This window comes from Apis cerana, linkage group LG14 (genome assembly GCF_029169275.1).
Source record: "Apis cerana isolate GH-2021 linkage group LG14, AcerK_1.0, whole genome shotgun sequence".
NCBI classification, from domain to species: domain Eukaryota; kingdom Metazoa; phylum Arthropoda; class Insecta; order Hymenoptera; family Apidae; genus Apis; species Apis cerana.
Genome location: NC_083865.1, coordinates 10,918,850 through 10,940,013, shown reverse-complemented (window position 1 = coordinate 10,940,013; position 21,164 = coordinate 10,918,850). Strand labels below are relative to the sequence as shown.

The 21,164-nt window shown below is 48.7% G+C and overlaps 1 protein-coding gene across 24 annotated transcripts in view; it reads right to left on the bottom strand.

Moving 5' to 3' along the window:
• Window positions 1-21,164, bottom strand: part of LOC107999904 (ephrin type-B receptor 1-B) — a 77,337-nt gene that overhangs the window by 54,902 nt on the left and 1,271 nt on the right. The window lies entirely within an intron of this gene.

Below are 21,164 nucleotides of genomic sequence, written 5' to 3'. Positions count from 1 at the left end.
CCCTTGCTCTAGCCAGGCCAGCCAAGATGCATCCGCGAAATTGCAGACTCGGGTGAAATGCCGGTGGTGGTTGGGCGGTGTGCAGCGCCTCCTAGCCTCTACCAACGCCGGGTGCTTGCCTTCTTCCGTTGCCATTGCTCACGAGTGGTCTCGTAAAAAATTTAAGATGTCCTCCTCCTCCTCTTCTCGCTCCTACTCTGCTCTCGTCCTTCTCTCCTTTTCCTCTCTAGCCACGTTAGAAATCCGTAGTGCCTCTTTTCACCAGCCTCGCTCTTTCAACTTTTTGACAAGAACCGGTAGCAATTGCCGAAAACAGTTTCGCGTCTCGAGAGAGAGAGAGAGAGAGGTTTGGTATATATCTTGCCTTCCTTTGATAAGCCACGATTTCTCATTTTTTTTCTCTCCTCCCTTCTTTTTTTTTTTACTTTTTACTTCCTTCGAAGCAGATGTAAACACGATGAGGATCGTCTAGCGGGTCGCTACCACTCCGGAGGTGGTTGGCCACCTTCTTCAGCGTGCAAAGGCCTCGCTCTTTTTTCCTATTCTCTTCCAACGTAGACTTTCCTTCCAAGTGCCCGCTCACGATGGATCCCGCCAAATTGCAGATTTCGGCAGCCAAGAGAAGGCCTGGCCCTCGAGAGGCTCGTGAAAATTTTAAGCCGTCTCTAATAGCACTTGAACAGGTGCAACCGTGGTAGACCGTGTACAATCGTTCGCCACTGCGTCTAACGAGCACTTCTTCCTCCCGTCGATGGCATTATGAAACGTCCTTTGAACTTTCGAACGCGGGTGGAAAGAGAGATAGGACGGATATCGAAACGTCGATATTTAAAATTTTAATCCGAAATTCCACATCCCCCTCGACTCCTCGTGTCAACGCGTCCATCTCGTCGTAAAACACGGCGCGAACGTTTCGATCCTGATCGTAAATCCCGACCTGGGTTTGTTTTCGTTTTCTTACTCGGCAAAATGAAATCCTCCCCCACCCTTCGATGAGGAGTCCCTCTTTCCAACTCCCTTCCTCTCTTTTCCTCCCATCGCTTTTTCATCCTCCATCCGGACTCTCTTCCGTTCCAAGTTTCGTTGCCTCTCTTCTCGCGTCATTGGGTTCCGCGACCGCCTCGGGACAAATTCTATTTCCGCTTGAATTTAAGACCCTCCGGAATATACACGGATTTATTTCACGGCTGCACTCGGGAGAGACGAGCGGTAAGCACGGTGGATAGGGGGAGGGGGCGAAGAACGGGGGAGGATCGAGGAGCGGCGGATAGCAGAGGGTGGAGGAGATTTTACTTCGGATCCGAGGAGACTCGTAAACGTAACAAAGGAGGGAAGGAAGAAAGGAGAGGAAAAAAGAAGTATATAGGAAGGAGAGAGAGATAGAGAGGCGAGGGAGGAGAGAAAGTTATACACTCGAAATTACTATACCTTGGGCGATCGACGCTCGCCTTTTTTATTTTCCAACCCGTTACTCTTCCAACGCCAACTTTTTCTTTTGATCGGTGGCTCGCGCGACGAAGCGACCCTCGAAAACCAGACCCGTGGATTTGTCCGCGACAAATTCTATTTCCGTCCCGAGAATGCGGAGAAGATCGTGCAGGAAAACACGCCGCGTTCAGATTTATTTCTCAAGGATTTTCGCCCAATCTTCCTTTTTCCTTTTATCCAACGCGTTGTTATACAACCACCGTCGACGGTGGTCACGAATTTAAAAACACCCCTTTCGATTTACGACGCCCCCTGTTTCCTCCTAAACTCTCCTTCTCTCGTTCTTCTCTTTTCCCGAGCAAAGAAAACGAAGCGAGCAACGAGAGTTAGAATAGTGGAATCCGTTCTTTCTCCTCTTTCCACGTCTGATTAAGTAATTAAAAAGATATTTTCGCGAAAACATGGTTGAACGATCTTTCGAACCCCTCCCCCTCCCTCCTCGCCCCATCGTTCGGATAAACAAACAAGCTTCGATCGGCCGCTCGATATTTGGCAGCGTTTGCCAAATCGCTTATCCCTCGCTCCGTCCACCCACTCGTTCGTCGCAGGTTGCGAAAATCGCACAAGCGATTTGATTGACTGGGCTCGTCGCGAGTCCCGTGGCGGTCGATTTCGCAACCGGGTGAAAGCGAGCCAACTCCGCGCGCAACCGAGTCGCGCATCGGGATCGAGTCTCCGTCGAATCGAAGCGTCGATCCAACCGCGTTTCCAGTTTAATTAACGAGGCGCGTGTTTAGAGCCGTTCGAGCCGCGTTGCGATAATTAATAACTCGGGGAGCGATCGATCGGAGAGATTTCCTTTTCTTCTTCGTTTCCCCGGCCGATGTGGATGGGTTTGCAAATAACTACCTTTTAAAGATACTTTTAAAGATTTCGATCGTTGAAAATATCTTTTCTCTCCCTCTCTTCTCTTCTCGACCGATCGGTTGCGGAGATTAAACTCTTCGTTCCCTCGATTTTCTATCAGGAAGAGATCAGGACGAGAAACGGGGAAAATTGCCGGTTCACTGACCGAGACGTGTGTATCGGTAACGATAGCTGCGAAATCGTGCAGCTAATACGCGGGGAAAGGAAATGGACGCTTAACGGACTCGTGCGGGAAGAAAAGAAGGAAATTCTAATATCCACGTTCCTGGGGGATAATCGCCCCTCCCTTCCCCGATAAACGGAATTTTCTTTCGTTTACCTTTTATTTTCTCGCGCCTCCCCTTCTTATCTTCTCGAAATTCGAAGTCGGGCTATCGGAATTCGAAGAAATTCGTACAATACAGCGAGAGGAAACGAAATTCCCGACACGGTTATCGGATATTGTATTCCGGCGAGGCGAGTTACGGTCTCGAGTTATGATAAACCTAATGGTGTATCCCCCTCCATCGAGGTGATCGGTCACGCGATCCTTCCTTCCTTTCTTCCTTTCTTCCTTCCTTTCTTCCTTCCTTCCTCTCGAGAGAAAGCGAGCCACCCTTTACTTTTTCTTTTTCCTTTCGAGTTATCGAGTTTTCGCCATTTCTCGTAATGGAAGGGCAGAGGAGCAGAAAAGGGAAGAGGATAACGCGAGGTACGATACAGATACACGCGCTAATGGTAATTCCTCCTCTCCTCCTCTTATCGAGGATGCGGCGAGCGAGACGGTCGCATGCGTCAAAATAGTTGCACCATTAGTGTCCTGTCGCCTCGGGAAAAAGAGGAGAAGAACAATGAAGTGGGGAGAGAGAGAGAGAAGCAGGAACGGTGGTTCGCGTGAAACGGTGGTGGTCGTAATTTATACGTCTCTAATCTGGACGATAAGCTGTTGGTCGTTCGCGCCTAGGGTCTTAAACGCGTTTTCCATCGGAAAAGGAGGAGGAGGAGGAGGAGGAAGGTAAGAAAGCGTGGGTGATATATTCGTGTCTTTTGCGGCAATAACGGCTCTCGGTCGAGAGTCTCGCGTGCCTCGTAACTTTCCTTCTCCTAGAGGCCTAGCGGCATAACCCCTATATTTCAACGAGGGTTGCCCAAACTTCCCTCCCTCCTGCTGCTGCTACTACGTGGAGGCACGCTCCTCCTCGAGAGGGCCATATGGCTTTCGTTTCCTCCTGCTCGAGTTATCTTTCTTTTTCTTCTTCTTCTTCTTCTTCTTCCTCCTCCTCCCCTCCTTTCTTTTTTTTCCCCTCGCGGCATTCAGAACCTCGCGGATCTTTCGCTCTATATTTGGAACGAGCGGATAACTTCCTCCTCCGAATACCGAGCTAGACCACACCGAGCAGTTGGCCAACGTCGTTGTACACCGTTTATCGTTTACCAGGTGCTTTTTTTTCTCCCCATTTTAAACACTGGCGTTAACAATATCGGAGGAGGGAGGGAGAATTTTAATCCTCTTGGAATCGCGCGGAGAGATTCGAAGTTGTTCGATTCAACGGATCTTCACGCGTCGTTTCTTCTATCTTGTAGAAGAATTTCTGCCTCCGTTGCACGCTTTATTTTCGGAATCCCTATTCTCTTTCATCCTTTTTATTACCGGAATTATTCTTTCTTTCTTTTTTTTCACACTTCTCGAGGCGCTGCATGTTTTGTTTATGGGCGCAATTTCTTTGCCCCATTTCCAAACCATTTGTTTTATCCCGTATCGTCCTCTCTTCCCTTTTGCTGGCGTTTTAAACTTTCTTTTCTTCTTTCTTCAGAAGTAGCTAGAACTCGCTGCCTCTTCCTCTCGAGAACACGTCAATTAATAACAGTTACGCGGTTCGATTTACGATATCCAGGATACTATCGCTATGATCCCAGTTAACATTCCAATAAACCGAATTCCAAAGCTTAAAAGTTTTCGTCGTCGTGTATATTATATATACCGTGGATCCGGTCTCTCCCCTTTCGCTTTTTTAATTAACCTTCGAAATATCAAACGTTTAAAGTTAAATTGCGTCTGCGAAACAAAAGATGGAGGGGTGCGCATTTGCCTCTCCTGATAACGAAACGAAGTACGAACTGGATTTCCAGTTTTTGGATCACGCTATCGAATCTCCCTTCCTTCCAGAGAATTCCAGAGTCGAAGAAAGAAACTCGCGAGGAGAAGCGATCCGTTCCGGTGGCTTCGCCGTTTCCGGATTACCTTCTTTCTTTCGTCGTCTCTTTCGCCCCCTCCGCATTTTTGCGCAGATCAGACGCAGCGGCATTCTGATCTGGGGATGGTAACATGACATATGGACGCTCCCTGCGACCACGTTTCCCCGAGATCCCTTCGGGATATACAGGATGTATTTCGCTGACCGTACACGGATACAGTTGCTCTCCCCCGACTTTGCTTTGCGCGTCATACGTACAACGTAGGATATTTTCCCAGGAGAAAAGGACGGATGGACGGTTGGATGGAGAGAATTATAAAAGGGTCGAGGGATCTAGGAAGGATGCTTAGGAATCGAGATCGTCCGCGATAATCTCCTTAAAAAAGAAAACGCTGCAGCCAGAAGAAAGAAGAAGAAGAAGAAGAAAAAGAAGGAGAAAAGGAAAAATTCCAGGGGAAGGGTGGAGGGAATTCCTGTGTACGGATCCTATGTGAAAATTTGAATTTTTCGTGGACGAGAGAGAGGGAGAGAGAAGGAAGAAAAAATCCGGTCGCATTTGACAAAGGGAGGAATCGATTTCGATTCGCTGAATTTTAATAGCGCGCCCCCGAATGAAACAGCGATGCAAATTCGCGCTCGTATTCCCGCGATTTTTCAATAAAAATTTCATTTGGAATACCGGCGGCAGTAGAGGAGGGGGAGGATAGTTCTCAAAGCCCGCGGTCGATAAAGCAACTCGGCGTGCAAATATGCGGCGCGAGATTGGGCCGGCGAAACAAAGGGTGGAAAAAAAGACGGTTAATGACGGGTCTGTCTCTCGTTCATTAGGCGATACCTCTCCTCTCTCTCTCTCGATCCTCTCTCCAAATCTCTGGGCTCAACGAGGGGGAGGGGCGGAGGAGGAAGGAAACGGGGAAGGACGACGTTTTCCGCAAACGGCACCCACGAGTATCCACGGCAGAGGGGAGGGAAGAGAGATCGGTGGACGGCGAAGGGGATCCCACGGACGCAATCCCAGAGGAAGCAAAGGCAGCATGGGGTTTCCGCCCGCAGCCCCATGCGCGCCGATCCACAATGGGGGAAATGCTCGTCCCGTTAACGAGCAACGAGTTCGTTAGTCCTACTCGACTCTCGCCTCTAATCGTTCGCAGTTCGGGGTCAAGTTGGACCGCTTTAGAACCTGCACCACACCTTCCTTCTCCTCCTTCCATTCCTTCCTTCGATTCGTCAGATAAATCCGCGACTCGTCCGTGGAACGACGAACTGAATTCCAAGGAGAAGAGTCGCAGGAATTGTGTAATTCTAAGTTGAAAAAGAAAGAAAGAAGAGGCAAGATGGCTTTAGAGGCGATTTCCGGTGATGTCAACGACTCCTCGGATCAACGAACCCGATCGAAATGCGGGGGGAAAGAGTTAGAATTCGAAGTCGCGTGAATTGTTGGGAGAAGCGTCTCTCGCTCGTTTCTAGGTCGGGAATTGCGAGGCCTCATCGCCGAAGGACATGGTAGAGCAGCGCGCGCACGTGAATAGATGATTAATCCTCGAGGAATGAAAGAGGGAGAGGGAGAGATACACGTATGTCACACCGTGGTGCAAAGCGATCGCGGTGGAAGGATCTCGTGCGTATGCCTCTCGAAGGCCTTTCGGTTTTCAATTAAACTCGCCGCAGAGCGAGTACCCGGCAAGAGACTTTCACCTCGGATGACGCCGTCGTCGGCGAGATCCCGGAGTTGGTCGCACCGGCCCGGCCACCAACTTTCACTCGTCGTCATCGGCCGGCTCGGCCGCCGTTGTCGTTTCTCTCGAAGAAGACATCAGGGAATTCCTTCCAACGAGCGCTTATCTCGAGGCTACCGATCTGCCGTGCGAGGAGGGGGAAGGTTTCGAGCTTGTAATTCGATCGTTATTCGACTCGAGTCCGCGTGGACGACTCGAATTATTATTATAACTGCATATATCGCACGATGTATATACATACATATATAAAACGTAGATCTCCCTTGATACATGCCTCCCTCTCCCCCCTGGCGGATATAATTTTCTTCGTTGCATTCGGGGGCACGTTGTAGTCTCGTCACGGTCCGCGTTTCCGCGTATTCGTCCCGATCTAACTATAGCATCGCGCGCGTTATGTCATTTTCTTGAGAAAAGGAGAGGGAGGAAAAAAAGGGGAAAGCACGGAAGATACGAACGGGTCGACGAAACATACGTGCCCGGAATTACGAGCACCTTCCATCGGCGGCCCAAACGGAGGAGACGCGTTTGTTGTATCGCACGCTTGTTCCTCCCCCTTCGTGACGCCACCTGCCAGCCTCGCGGCAGCCAGTTTATATTTAGTTTCCCGAGTTTGGAAAACTCTTAATGGATTCTTAATGACCCTGGGAGGAGCGCGGACCCCGCGACGGATGCTGGACGTGGAAGACGAGGAGCAGAGGAAAGCAACAGCTGATACACCTCCTCCCTCCCTTCTTACTTGTTCTTCTACTCCTTCTTCGTGTTCCTCCTCGTACGACTGATGGCTATGGCGATTACTGGCTCGCGGCTCGTCGAGAAGGGAAAGAATCCACCATTTCCAGCGTTTCACGCTCGATTTTCAACGGTGGAGAACGTTGCGAGTCAATTTCTTCTGACTCTCTCTCTCTCTCTCTCTCTCTTCCCTTCCCTCCGAGAAAAGAACAGAGAGAGAGAGAGAGAAGAAAAAAGTTTTTTCTCGCGAACGCGCGGTTTCGTGTGCGAGATAACAAGGGAGGAGGAGGAGGGAGGGAGAAAAAAAACGATTAACGAGATCCCACCCTTTTCCAGGGACTCCAAGTAACTCGAAGTAACTCGAAGCCAGAAAAACTTGGTATTAATTCTAATGGGGCGATATTTTATCGGGATAAAGCTGTCATTCGAGAGGAGGACATTCGTTATAATCTCGAGACCGGAAGAGAGATTACCGTCTACTTTGCTCGCGTCTTCCCAACTCGAGATCCTCTCCACCCTTCAACCACCATATCTCCTCCCCGGTTCTTCGCCACCGAGGAGGAACGATCCCACTTAAGACGATAATGAAGACCGACGGAATTTCCCACGTAATCTTTTCATCGTCGCATCGATGAAAAATCCTCTCGCGCCAAATACGGTAATAGATGTCGTGATAAATATTTTTCGCTCGCCGACCTCGAGAGAGAGAGAGAGAGAGAGAGAGAGAGAGAGAGAGAGAGAGAGAGAGAGAGAGAGAGAAAGAGCATAGTATCGATAGAAACGACAGGAAGTGGAAGGAAGGAATGGAATAAGAGAGAAAAGATGGAGGATGGAAGGAATACTCGAAGGTTTTCCTCGAGTTTATCGAGGCGTTATCCGATCCCTTTTTTTCTCCCTCGATTGGCATCGATTTGCGTGGAACCGTGGATACGCGGACCATCGGTGTCGATGCGAGTCGATAAAAAAAGGAGGGGAGGGGGAAAAGGAGAAAAGAGAGAAAAAATATTGGAGCCACGAGTGGAACGCGGAGATAGAGCGAGGGAAGCGATGGGGGAGGGGGAAGGGCGTGCGGTTATAACCGCGCAACTCAACCGCTTAAATAATGTCGAGCGACCAACGAGGCGTAATTCACGTCGGATGAGCTATCGGTCCCGATATTTCCTCCGTCGAGGAGGAGCCGAAAAAAAAAAAAAGGACGAGGAGGAATCCTGAAGCGAAGGGGTGCGGGGGGGAGGGATCGATCACGCAATTATTGGAAATGCAACGATCGGTGCCGCTGCACCAATCAACCCCGATGCATCCAGCCCCCGAGTATTACCGAGTTTCGTCGCGTCTGGAAATAATTTAACGAATAATCCGCCTCCCCCCTCCCCTCCCCGACGCTTCACGCTTTCGTACGTGCTCAAAAAACCGCGAATCGCATTCGCCAATAGGCGGGGGAACGGCCCCAAGTTAAGTTAATTTGCCATTTACGAAAAGCACAAATTTATTTTCCCCTCCAACGATGTTCTCCGTACATTCGTGTTCACAGAGTTCGGACGAAGGCTCGTTAAAATCGTCGAGGTATCGTCGAAATGATTATCGTTTGGGTGAAAGCGATTAAGCGATCGAGGAGTCTCGAGGAGTGAGAAAAATCTGCTAAGACGCTTGGTACGTTAAAGGTTACGTTAAAGACGAGGGAGAGAGAGAGAGAGAGAGAGGATCCTTGGGATAAATTGGATGGCTACAGTCGCAGCTAAGACGATCCACTGATTTTTAAGAACTCTCAAATTCGACGAACGCGAGTATCGAGGGATGAAAATAACGACGAGTGGAAACGACGAGACAATAAGCATTTCTATGCAAAACAAATGCACCGGGTAACGAACGGCTTAAGATGGAAAGAGAAGAGGAAGAAAAAGTTCGAGTCGAGGTTTCGATTAACCGGGAAATCGTCATAAAAATACAGAAATGCCGTAACGAAGGGAGGAGGAGGGGGAAATCTGGCGAGCCTCCATTTGAGATTGATCGCAATCTCAAAAGTTTGATGCCCAACAACACGGAATTCACTCGCCAAGTTTTTCCATTTCCCTCTCTTTTCACCGTATCGGTGAGAAAATAGTGCGAGCGATCCTTGGAAATCCATAATTCGAGATGGAGGGAAACAGCGGCAACCTTGCTAAGCGGGAGCATCGCGGAGAGGCCTCGAGGACGAAGAACGTAACGCGGAGAGAGAGAGAGAGAGAGAGAGAGAGAGAGAGAGAGTCCATCGTCTGCACGCTCCGTTTCTCCTCCGAGTCGACCATAGAACGAAGGACCGAGAGAGCATGTCACGCCAATTACGAGAGACGCCGATGGAGGAAGCAGGAGAGGCCGAGGGAAGAAGAGAGCCGCGCGACAGAAGAAAGAGTTTCGAGAGAAAGAGAAAGATGGGAATGAAAGGAGACCTCGAGAATTCAGGTACACCTAAGTCGGCTCGAGAGAGAGAGAGAGAGCAGAGGAACGGATGGAAAAGATGGAAAGAAGGAGAGAAGGAGAAGGTGAGTGGTGTTCCGAGAGATGGTGGACTGCGAGATGGTGGAGCGAAGGAGAGCGAGAAGGAGGGAAGATAAAGAAGAAGAAAGGTGGACCGGAGGAGGGTCGGAGGACGAGGAAACGAAAAAAGAAACGATCGAGCTGCTCCCGACTCAGCGGCTCTCATATTTAATGATATACTCCAGCGTGCCAGAGTCCCGCTAATGCACAGACACTACAATACGCCCAACCTCTTTTCTTCTTTCCTTCCACCGACCGACGCTTTTTCCTCTCGTTCCTTCTCTCCCATCCCCTCCTCACCCGATAATGCCTCGACTCAAAGTCCCTCGCGCTATTCGCGCGATGCGATTTTTCGTGCTCCCCGTTCTCGCCGTTCCGACAACCCGAAAATGTGGAGCGTCGGTTTTGCGCGACGGCGTCGTAGAAACGCGCGTCAACGACGACATTAGGAGACATCGACGCGCGAATACGAGGGATCAAGCGCGCGATACGAATCCAAATACACTTTTTAAATTCGATACTCGATTCGCTGGACGGAAATAAATAATAACCGAAGGATACGATACGTTTAACTCGGATAATTATCGATCCCCTTCGCGGCGAGCGAAACGGCGAGGGAATTAACGATACGTGGCCGAACACAGGGTGGTACTTAAGGCAGAATTAAACGCAAGCTTGGGAAGAAATGAAGTACAAGGGGCCGGCCGGCCGGCCGGTAGCCTTTTTTTGCGGAATTTCGAGTCTACACGGTCACGTTCGAGCGAGCGTGGAGCGTGGCTTACGACAAGGTATAAGGTGCGAGAGAAGACCTTTCGAGTCGCCCTTTTTGCACCAGGCCCTTCTCCTTCTTCCTTCCCTTTTTCGGTCCTACCTCCGCGTAATGGCCTCCACGAATGAATGATCCTGACAATGAAAGCCACTCGGGGCGATAATTAATCGAGCTCTGGGAATAGTAGCCGAACCGACGAGACGAGTTCGAATTTTTAATTACTGGAAAAATAAACCAGCCTTCCTCTCTCTCTCTCTCTCCTATCCTCTCTTCTTCTTCCTCCCTCTTCCTTTCGCCTCCCATCTAGCCTTCTCCCAATTAAGGATCGCCGCTCGACGATGTACCCTTGCACAGGATGCCGGAAACTATGACAAATCGGTCCTTTTAAAATTCCTACGAGACACCCAAAGTAGCGGACTCGTATAAAGCACCAAACTCGTTTTCATTTCGTCCATTTCGGTTCGCCCGTACTCGCGCCAACTCCGCTGAAATAAGGACGAGCGTATATAAATTGAGACGCTCCTTTTCTTCTTCTTCTTCTTCTTCTTCTTCTTCTTCCTCTCTTTTTTTCTCTTTCCTTTCTTTTCCTCGTACACAACAAGGGTACAGTTCCAAGAGGTGGGCATTATAAGCGGCAGATGTTGGCGGATAAATTAAAAATGCACGCGGTGGGGTGAATGGGCGTTCGTGAATCGAGAATGGTGCGGTGGAAACCCGTCGTTTTCAAAGGTCCGCGATATTTACGGGCCCGTTAAAATATTTAGATACGCGAGAATAAAGAGGCGAAGAGTGGGGAAAAGAGAAAAAGGATAGAAGAAGAAAAAGAAGAATCTCGAAATCGCGAATATTCGAGGATCCAACGAGGCTACATGTTTGGCCCGCGGCTACGAGAGGAGGAAGCGGCGGGGATACGAGGATCTCGTCCGCCGATTATTCGGACGGTCTCTTCTTTTAACCGCGGAGAAGCGTGGCGAGTCGACGAAAAAGGAAAGTAATTGTAACGCGTTGTTGGGCTACACGAGAGTGCACTTTGGGGTTGGAATTTCGAAAATAGACCGAGTCATCCGGGAGTGATCGCGTATAGTATACACGCTTCGAATTGCCGCCTCTGGTCACAAATACAGGGACGGGAGAGCGTGTTCCCACCGGTCCCAGGAGTGCTGTAAAAGTTACTTTTAACGCGTATCTATCCCGAAACGACCGCTGCTGTGTATCCACGACCGCGATATCACGGGTTACGCGGAAAACCGGAAAATCGAAGAACAAATCGTGGGGGAAAAAAAGGAAAATCTCTTTTTCTTTACGCGACACGGGAGAAATCTTTGGTCGAGGAACGAAGAAAGGTTAAAGTTCTCGACGAAGAAACGGGAATAAGCGAGAATCTCTTTCGCGTTTCTCTTCTACGAAATTCTCCTGTTTTCTTCATTAGACTAAGAGTGAAAGTAGAGAACGAAACTGGTCGGAAAGGCCGCGGATATATCGTCGAAGTCGTAACTCGTAACTCGTCGTTGCGATCGCGGTTACGGCTCGGAGCGCCGCCGGTCGGGTGCAGTTTTTACGACTTCACCGAGACTTTTACGAGTGGCGCGTTACTTCCCCCTCCCTCTAGATTTTTCTTCTTGCTCGCGCTCCGCCGTTTGTTTTCCTTCTAAATGTTCCACGCATCTATCCACGAATCTATCTCCGCGACAGGCGTCTCGAAGGACGAGCGATATATTTATTTATTTATTTACTCCCCTCTTTCATTTCCGTTTGTTCCAATAACGCGATCGATGGATGGAAAAAGGACTTGTTTACCGTGCGCTTCGTAATTCCTACCGCAAATTCATTACGAATAATTACGGATTATTTCCAATCGACCGCCATCTTATTTTAAGAGGATTAACCTGGAAGAATGTTGAACGTTTAAACCCGATGCGGCGTCGTTTATCGGCGATTAAAACGATGACGTTAAAAGAGATTTTCCTCGCGGATTCGAGGCATTTTCTCTCGACGAGGAGGGAGAGAGAGAGAGAAGGAGAAAGGTTAACGTATGTATACGTATATATTTATGTATGTGGTTTGCATCGGAAACTCGCTTTTACGTTTATTTATTTAAACAACACGCTCTCTTCTTCCCTCCCCGTATCCCAATTTTGCCGCGACAATGGGAGGAGGCAAAGCGAAATGTTTGGAGAATTTCCGGGGCAATCCAGTATACCCCTGTGCGTGTGAACACGGGTAAAATAATATTTGCATGTTTGTTGGTTTATCCGGCAACATTAGGGCAATGGGGTGTCCCGGCAGGCGCCAGTTACATAAATATCGCGAATAACCATGGACCAGTTTCACAAGCACAGAAAAATATCACCCCGGTAGGAACCGGTTTCGTTATTTATTCGACCGAGAGTATCCCGACATTTACGTATAATTCAATAATTTCTCGACAAACAACAACTCTCTCTCCCCCAAACTCGCTCTCTATTTTCTATTTCCATTCTTCCCTCCTACGTGTGCCACGTATACAACTATTGCCCTTATCTCATCCTCACCTAACCGAAACTGGCGTCACTGGCACGCCGCGCATCGCGATTACGCATCCATCTCCACCTCTCCGCCACCAACGCGATGAACGTTAAACGCGAAGAATCGTGGCTCGCGGTTAATGCACGCGCGCAACACTTTTTACCCAATTTCTTCGCGAGAATTCTCTTATTATCGACTTGCTTTCTTACGCCACTTTCGTTCGCGCTTTTCACTCGTCGTTCGAGTTAAGGCTCGTTAAGGTGAAAAAAGATTCGAAAGCCTCGTTTTCGTTCCACGAAAGACGCGAAAGCCTCGAAGAAGCCTCGAGGGCTGGGCCTCGGTCGTTCAGGATAGTTGGAGAGACGCGAGAAGAGGCCAGGCCACGACGACGCCGCGCATTATCGCGTCCAGAAGAAGCGTGTGGTAGAATCGCGGTCGCCCCGGGACAGGAAGAGGGCTTGTGTGGAAGACACGCGTAACTATACGGGGACACCGGTTACAATGGCGCTACTTTACATACGAAATTACAGCCCAACGCGTGACACGTATATCTCTCTCTCTATGCACCACGTTGTCATTACGTTTATTATTAGGTCCCGCTCGTTTTACCACGGGGCCACGATACATACCCACGTACAAATTATTACTTGCCGACACCCCTCGTCTAAACTTATCCTCCTTTCGCGATAAACTCCTTCGTCGAACCTTCGATCGCTTTACCTCGTCCAATCTCGAACGGGAAAAGACCTCGAAATTTTTCCGCGATTGATTGATTTTTTAAACCCCCGATTTGATGCGAGTTTTTAATCTTTCTAAAAAAAGAAAAAGAAGGAAGGAAGAAAGAAAGAAAGAAGTGGTTGGAGGGGCGGCGATTATTATACCGGTCGGCTCGTGACGAGGAACCGCTTGCAACGTACCACTCGGCCGATATCCGGTTGATCCGCTGGCATTGGCAGGCCTGGAAATATCCAGGGGCACTTAGCGCTATCTACAAAGGCTAATGTAGCCGCCTGATAGGAGGAGGAAGGTAGACGTGCCCTCTGTATATATCCTGCCAGTGAACGAGAAGAACCAGAAGGGAGAGGAGGAGGGCGTTCACACGCACGCGGCACACGTTCACGTATGCGCGCTCCTGATTTCTCAATCTTCCTCGAACGGAGAGAAAGAGAGAGAGAGATTGTTTCGAGCTCCCGGTTCCGTACTTTTATTTCCCTGTTCGAAAAAGAAATTTTCCCCGATAATAAACCGAACGATTACACAAATGTCGTCCCGTTTCGAATCCCATCATATCGGAATCATCGAGTCGTAGAGATCTTTATCCCGACGGATTTCTCGAGGATGGTCGAGAGGCCGGTCATCCGTCGCGTTTGATCGAATAATTTACAAGGCATAAATTGTACACTGGCATTCCAATTTTTATTGGCGTCACTCTCGCCCGTTAACATTTACTTACTACCAAGTTTTCCGTCGTAAAAAAAAAAAAGAAAAAAGAAGGAGAGATATAAATCACGAAGGTTAAACGAAGCAATCGCTCCTTTTCTCAAAGCCACCGATAATTACGAACCGAAGGCGAGCTACACCCATTTCCATTCACCTTCCCCTTTTCATCCCAAGTGCGAAATCTTACTCGACCTTTGGTTGGCGGAGGAGGGGGCGGCTCTGTTTCGCCTCGATATCGCGATCACATTCGACTTTATCGGTGATTATTCGGTGATCCCAAGGGTTAGCTTCGAATCGCGTTTGACTTGCATGCTTGCGGGAGAGCAGGAGGGAAGGAAAAGAAGAAAGAGCGAACACATACATACGGGATTGATCCCGGTGAATCCAATTGTGCTCCGCGGGATTCTTTCGCTCCTTATCTGTCGTGACGTTGATAATGAATATAGATAAAGGCCGGCTGTCCCGTAATACCGTTTCTCGGTATTATTAACGCGCTATCTGCTCGGCGGAATTGAATCATCCGCTTCTAAGAACGAAACGGCGAAACGAGCCGACGATAACGATCGAAAAACGGTGGAGAAAACGACGATCGAAGGCGAAGGGGAAGAGGAGGATGGAGATGGGTCGAGCCGAATTTTTAAACCGCGATCGCGCAAAAATTGAACCGCAAGGAGGTTGCGCCGATTCTCTCCCTTTATCTTTTCGGTCGCTTTGAGTTCGGCCAGGGGTGTGAATCGGGGAAGATCCGGAGGCGGCCAGGTGTCCCGCGGCAAACGGCCCGCTCTTACAAAACTCCGAGAGAAGACTTGGAAAGCGAGTATGCCTCGGAAAATGGTGAAAAGAGAGCGATTCGGGTATCCTCTTCTCTGGGGTACAAAGGACGAGAAGAAATTTGTCGGGGGTTGTTTGCGCGACACCCATCCGCCCGTTTTCCAACAGAAACGATCCATTGATTCGTTAAATTTCACCGTAAAATTTAGCATTTCTTCGAGAGGAAGGGAAAAATAGAATCGGCTCTGGATTCGTTTCGCCTTCCTCTTTCTTCTGCTTCTGTTCCACTTCGATTTCCGAACGGAACGATCGCGATACGAACGATCGCGTGCCCAACGGGCGAATTAATTCGGCCGTTGTTTCGGAAAGAGTCGGCGGATCGATCGAGAGTCGATATCGAGCGATAGCGGTCTCGTTTCCTCGAATGCGAACGAGAAGAGAGAGAGAGACGTGTCACGAACGCGGCAGCTGTTCACACGTCAAATATTTATTCCGAAGATTCAAAGATCCGGCAAACTACGCGTTGGAATAAAAGAAGGAAGAAACTCTCTCTCTCCTCCGATTCTTTCGAAAGGTGGTCCTCTGTGGAGGAGCAGCGACCAAAGATCCCGAGGGCAAACACCGGGTTTTTCTAGCGCGCCCGTTTTCGATTAAAACGGCCCCTCGATCCGTCAATCTTCGAATTTCCCTTCTTCACGGTCTAACGAGTCGCCGCGAGAAGGAGAGAGAGAGAAAAGAAGAGAGGAAATTGGAAAGGCAACCGATCGTTAGCCAAGTGCAAATAAAGCGGGCGACGAAGGATACGCGATCACTTTGCTTCGCCTAGGAGAGGATCGAGTAGAAACAGAGTGAGCAGAATCCTCTCGGAGGATTCTACTCGAGATATTTCGGGGGAAGAGAGAAAGGGCGAGAGAGAGAGAGTACGAAATCTCCAAGTCGCGAAAAAGATAGAAAGGATGGAAAAAGGTGGTAAGAGATTAATCGCAGGTGGCTCGCAGCCGACGAGGTGGAGATTAACCTCGACCCGAATCTTTTGATCCTCTCCGCGAGATAACCGTTCTTCGTGGCGAGCTCGGGAAGAGAAGCGAGGAGCAGCACCAGTTCTAACGGTCTGCCCTCCCGTTCGCTCCCTCGGAATCCGAAACTGGCGAAAACTGGCGCTTGCGAAGCGCGACGGTGATCGAGTTGCTCGACAAAGGAGCGGGGCCAAAAAAAAGCACGGGAAAAATAATTAGGTTGAATCTTTCTTTGAGTCGAGGCTTATATTTGGCCCGAAGGAGGGAAAAAGAATTAATGCCGGTGGACGAGGAAATCATTAATTCGAGCGTGTCGAAGCCGAGTCGAGAATACAGTCGCTCGATACAGGGCCGCGTAAAAGGGTCTCTCTCTCTCTCTCCCTCGCTCTTTCGTCGTTCCTTTGATCGCGCACAAAAAAATGTCCCTTTGTCTCGAGCCACAATGCGAACCAGCCTTTCTTTTCGACCGGACCAGCCTAACCTGTACTTTACGGCTTTTTCGAATGAAATTGGCCCGACCGGCTACGTTTTGTCGTCCACGAATCTTCTACGTATCTCGAGTGTCTCTCCCAGGTGACGGGCCGAAACCGAATCGTCCGCGCTTTTATCCGCCCCGATTATCCTTCCCCGCATTGCGGCTTCGTGACCTTAAAACCTCAAAACTCCCTTCGTCAGATCAACCTTGCTAATTGTCCATTATTATTACTCGGAGCGTGTCACGACGGAGCGGGATTCCTCCGGCCGAATTTATCTTTACGCGGATTCGCACGAAAGAAATACGCGTCGTATGTTTGTAGACACGCTCAATCGAGACACACACTCGCATACCAGTTCGGGTACATTCTTAGCGAAGAAGAAGAAGAAGAAGAAAAAGGAGGAGCGAGTGGACGGGCACGTCGATGAGGAGGAGAAGATGAAGGAAAAAGTGGGAAAGGAGGGGAGGCAAAGGACGACGAAGCAGAAGAAGAAGAAGAAGAATCGGACAGGGCGGAACACAATGGGCCAAAAACCGGAAAGAGGTACGCCCACTTCCCAAAAAAATGGTCCCTCGAATGAAAACGAAAAAACGCAGCCATATGTACATCGCTAACTGCACGGTGTGCGCAAGAAAGGTAGGAGGAATGGGGCACGGCCATTGGCCAGATTCCCATGAAACTCGAGCAGCGAGTATAAGGCGAATCTCCATTCACGCTCGCCTGTCAACGAGAAAATAAACTTAAATTCATCGGGAGGCTCTGTGCCGGGGCATAATCGGCCTCCACCGAAATCCTGGTAATTACTGCCATTGTTCTGGCAATTCGCCGACGTGTGCGCTAAGCCAGCCACCCGAAACAATGAGCATCGCGAACATTATACTTTAAATTCCGAATTAGCAGCTGGATCTTGGATCGGCTGCAACCACTTGCGAGAGAAACTAGAAGAGATTCAGAGTCGTGTTTCGTTTTTCTAGAAAAGAAAAAAAAAGAAAAGGAAACGATTGCACAGATTATACCGGAAAATAAAATGAAATCTTACCAACGAATCGAGAGAGAACGATCCTTCGACTCGAAACGATTCTTCTCGTCCATTTTTTCCTTTTTTTTTCGCGTTCGGATAGCAGTGCCCCTCGAGCGACGTTTAAACGAAACTATAGTATTGAATTTATCGCAGGATATCTTTGGAGGAGAAAAACGTTTCGGATCGGTGGAGAATCGCGCGTTAAAAGGGAACACGTGGCCTATCGTTTAACCAGAATGGCAAGGCCACGTGGCTGGACGCGGTCGTCTTACGGGAAAATTCATGAGCCGAAAAAAGCGTCTCTCCCTCCCTCCGCTGGGGATTTTCTCTCCGTTAAATGAAACGAAGCCCGAGGACGCTCGATTAAAATCTAGTTTATCGATAAAAGCAGAGGAGGGGGGGAAGAAGAATCGACGAGACGATAACGATAACGATAACGCGATAAATTTCCTACTCGTTGATCGTAATTTATGCAAACCTGTCAACGCTCGATAACTTTTTCTCCACGGCGAAAACTCTCTGCGGAGTTGGGGCGAACTGGGGCAAAAATAACCGGAACAACGATCAATTCTTCATCTTCGAAACAAGTTTGGCGATCGATCTTTCCGCGATTTTTCGCTCATCCTCGTTCCTCAAATCGTGGTGGCGAGTTTTTAATCTCTCGAGCAGCAACTAGGTCGAAATACCTTTCACCCTTGGGCAACGATATTTCGTAACGAGATATCGTTGTTAATTATTATTGTCATTATCCTCGTGTCACAGGTGCCCTCGATTACAATAGACGCGATTCGAATTCGTTCTTCCGGCCAATTTCGATCATTTTCCTTCCACGCGGCACGCTGCTCGAACAGTATAAGAATTTACAATCTCCTCTCCACGGTATAACGAAATAAAAATGCTATGTAAATGAAATTGCGCAAGGAGGTTTCTTCTTCTCCCGGTACTTGAGTTTTTATTACGGAATTAATAATGTCCGGTCGAGAGTGTATTTGTCTGAATATTGCGCGAGTGAAATTTGATACGCGGCCAGAGGTACCATCTTCCATCGAGTACCTACGTACGTACGTGTTTCTTTCTTTTTTCTTTCCTCCTCCTCCTCCTCCTCTTCCTCTCTTTTTATTTCAGGGAGTAAGAATTCCGAATAACGATGGTATTATTCCGAGTTCGAGATGGTATCGTGACTAATATGTTCGCGGCGACAAACCAAAGTCTGCGTCCCGAAGCTTAATCAACCAGTTTATTAATTCAACGGGCGCAATTATTAATTCCACCGTCCGCGAGAGGAATCAATTCGAACGTTCCAAGGTATGGAAATCAGCGAGCTCATTAACGATTCCGGTAGCGAGGTTACACGTGTGGCGAGTAACTTGTAATTTGTTACGAAAAATATCGGTGTGTCAAGTTTAATGAGAGGAGCGGTTGCGAAATCGATTCCAATACAGATATACGCTATTATTCTACCAGATGGATTGTCGACCGTTGTGGAATACGCGTAGAATAAAAAAAAAAACGACGCGATAGTAGGTAGCGAAAGATGGGCGAATAGCCTGCGTTCCGAAGTATACAAACAGGTAACTCTAGATCCTAGATGCTAGCCACGAGATTAGCGCAGGAAAGCCTGTCCCCCTCCCCCCATTGTTGGGAACGCGAAGCTCGAGATCCGAATCTGGCAGAGGCCAGAGAGCCAAAATTTCGAAAGATCCTGCTTGCTTGCACTTTGCTGCGCGACCCGAATCGAGAAAAATCGATATCTATCGCGTGGATGATTTGAAAGAAAAGGGGGCGCATGGGGAGGAGGATATAGAGGTGGTATAGGAGTAGAAAGAGTTGAGTTGGATTGTTGGGAAACGTGTAACTCGATAGCTCGACAAAGAAATGAGCGCGTATGGGCAAAGGTAGGTACGTACACAGTAGGTGCAAGTGGTTTTCAAAGGACGAGCCAGGTGGTTGCACTACTTTCACTATTTCCACAGGTCTGGCATGTCGGCGCGGCAGACCGCTCGATCGAGCGACGTATCCACAGGGCCGACGAGAATCGCTTTGTAACACTTTCACGATGCAATTACGCACTAGTGTGCGCACACCGTGATCTAACGACGCACGCACTCCAGTGAAACCGGTGATCGTAATTAATCGGTCGAATACCGTGAGCAGATTGCGTCGAATAATTCGCGTATACCTCTCGTCCACCGCGCGCGATCGTCTTCGTCTAACGGTCCAACGATTATCGGCCAGATCTGACGAGCGGATCTGGTGGCACAACCGTGAAGACAAACATCGAGAATTCGTTCTCACGTGGAGAGAAAGAAAGAAAGAGGAACGTCTCGGTACCTCTGAGAGACCAAGAAACGTTATACCGTGAATTAGCGGCTTTCGAGACGGAACTCGAAATTGAGGCTAATTACTTACTCGAGAATGTCTCCGGTCCTATACTAAAAAACGAAACGAAACTTCAACGGCGAATACCTATCGATCGTGGTGTTACGTTACACGCCTTATTTATCTATCTTTTTTTACGTCCTCGCGAGATGCGAGATTATACGAATAATAAATCGTTCAATTGTCAACGTTAATTGTCGATTCGAAATCGTTAATTAAACGATCCGTAACCTCTATGTTCTATGTTCCACGTAATGCGAATGCAGGGTCGAGCATAACGAGAAAAGCGAGATTTCTACAATTTCGTCACGTCTGAAAACGTGACAAGCTCGGTAAACCAGGCATTGGGTACCATTCGATCGCGAACACAGAAACACGTTCTACCTGTGCCAACAGGTAGGAAACCGTAGGGGTTGCTGGCATTTTTCTATCTGGCCACGTCAATCCCAAATTCCTATTCTCTCTCTCTCTCTCTCGTTCCGCCAAAATTTATTTATCTATTTATTTTTCCCTCTCCCCGCATAACTCTTTACGTGAATACGTTTTCTACGCGGTATCGTGTTCCCATTTACAATGAAATCTGATTACGGCGCGGAGAAACATGGCGCGTACGCAACAATGTGCCCGAACGTGTCGATAACATACCAATTGTGCCAACGCGATAATTTACGATTTCGAGTGCGACGAGTTCGTGACTCTTTGCTCGCGAGATTACGCGAAACGCGAAAGGATATCCCGTTGTTTAGCGGGCAAGAGCTCGCCTTCTTCTCGTCTACCTTCTAGAAGGGCATGATCCATCATGACCGGTGTTTACCAACGAAAAATATTTACACGAGGAGGCAAGCTCAAACATACCGGTTCACCGATGGCCTGTCATTTTCCGAGTAGTACATGTATGTAACCCGCGTGTACGGGCGAACCACGTTTGGCACGTTTGGGCGCGTGCGAAAGCGCGTGTGTACTCAGTCGACTGGGTATACACGCGTTACCTATGCACACATCGGATATCTCTTCGTATGTGCGTGCGTGTCACTCGGACTTTCAAATAGTCCACCCTTTCAGATTTATTTGCATAATTATGGAATCGTTAATAGCAAACACGATGCGCACTTTTTACTACGACCGAAAGAATCTGCAAAGATTCTGAGCCACAAAAAACGTGCCTGCCTCTCGACATAACCTAATCCGGATCCGTATTGCGAATCGGTATTGCGTTTTGCTGGCTACTCTTGCATCGGAAAAGGCAACGCGAATGAAATGGCAAACCTGTTCGAATGGA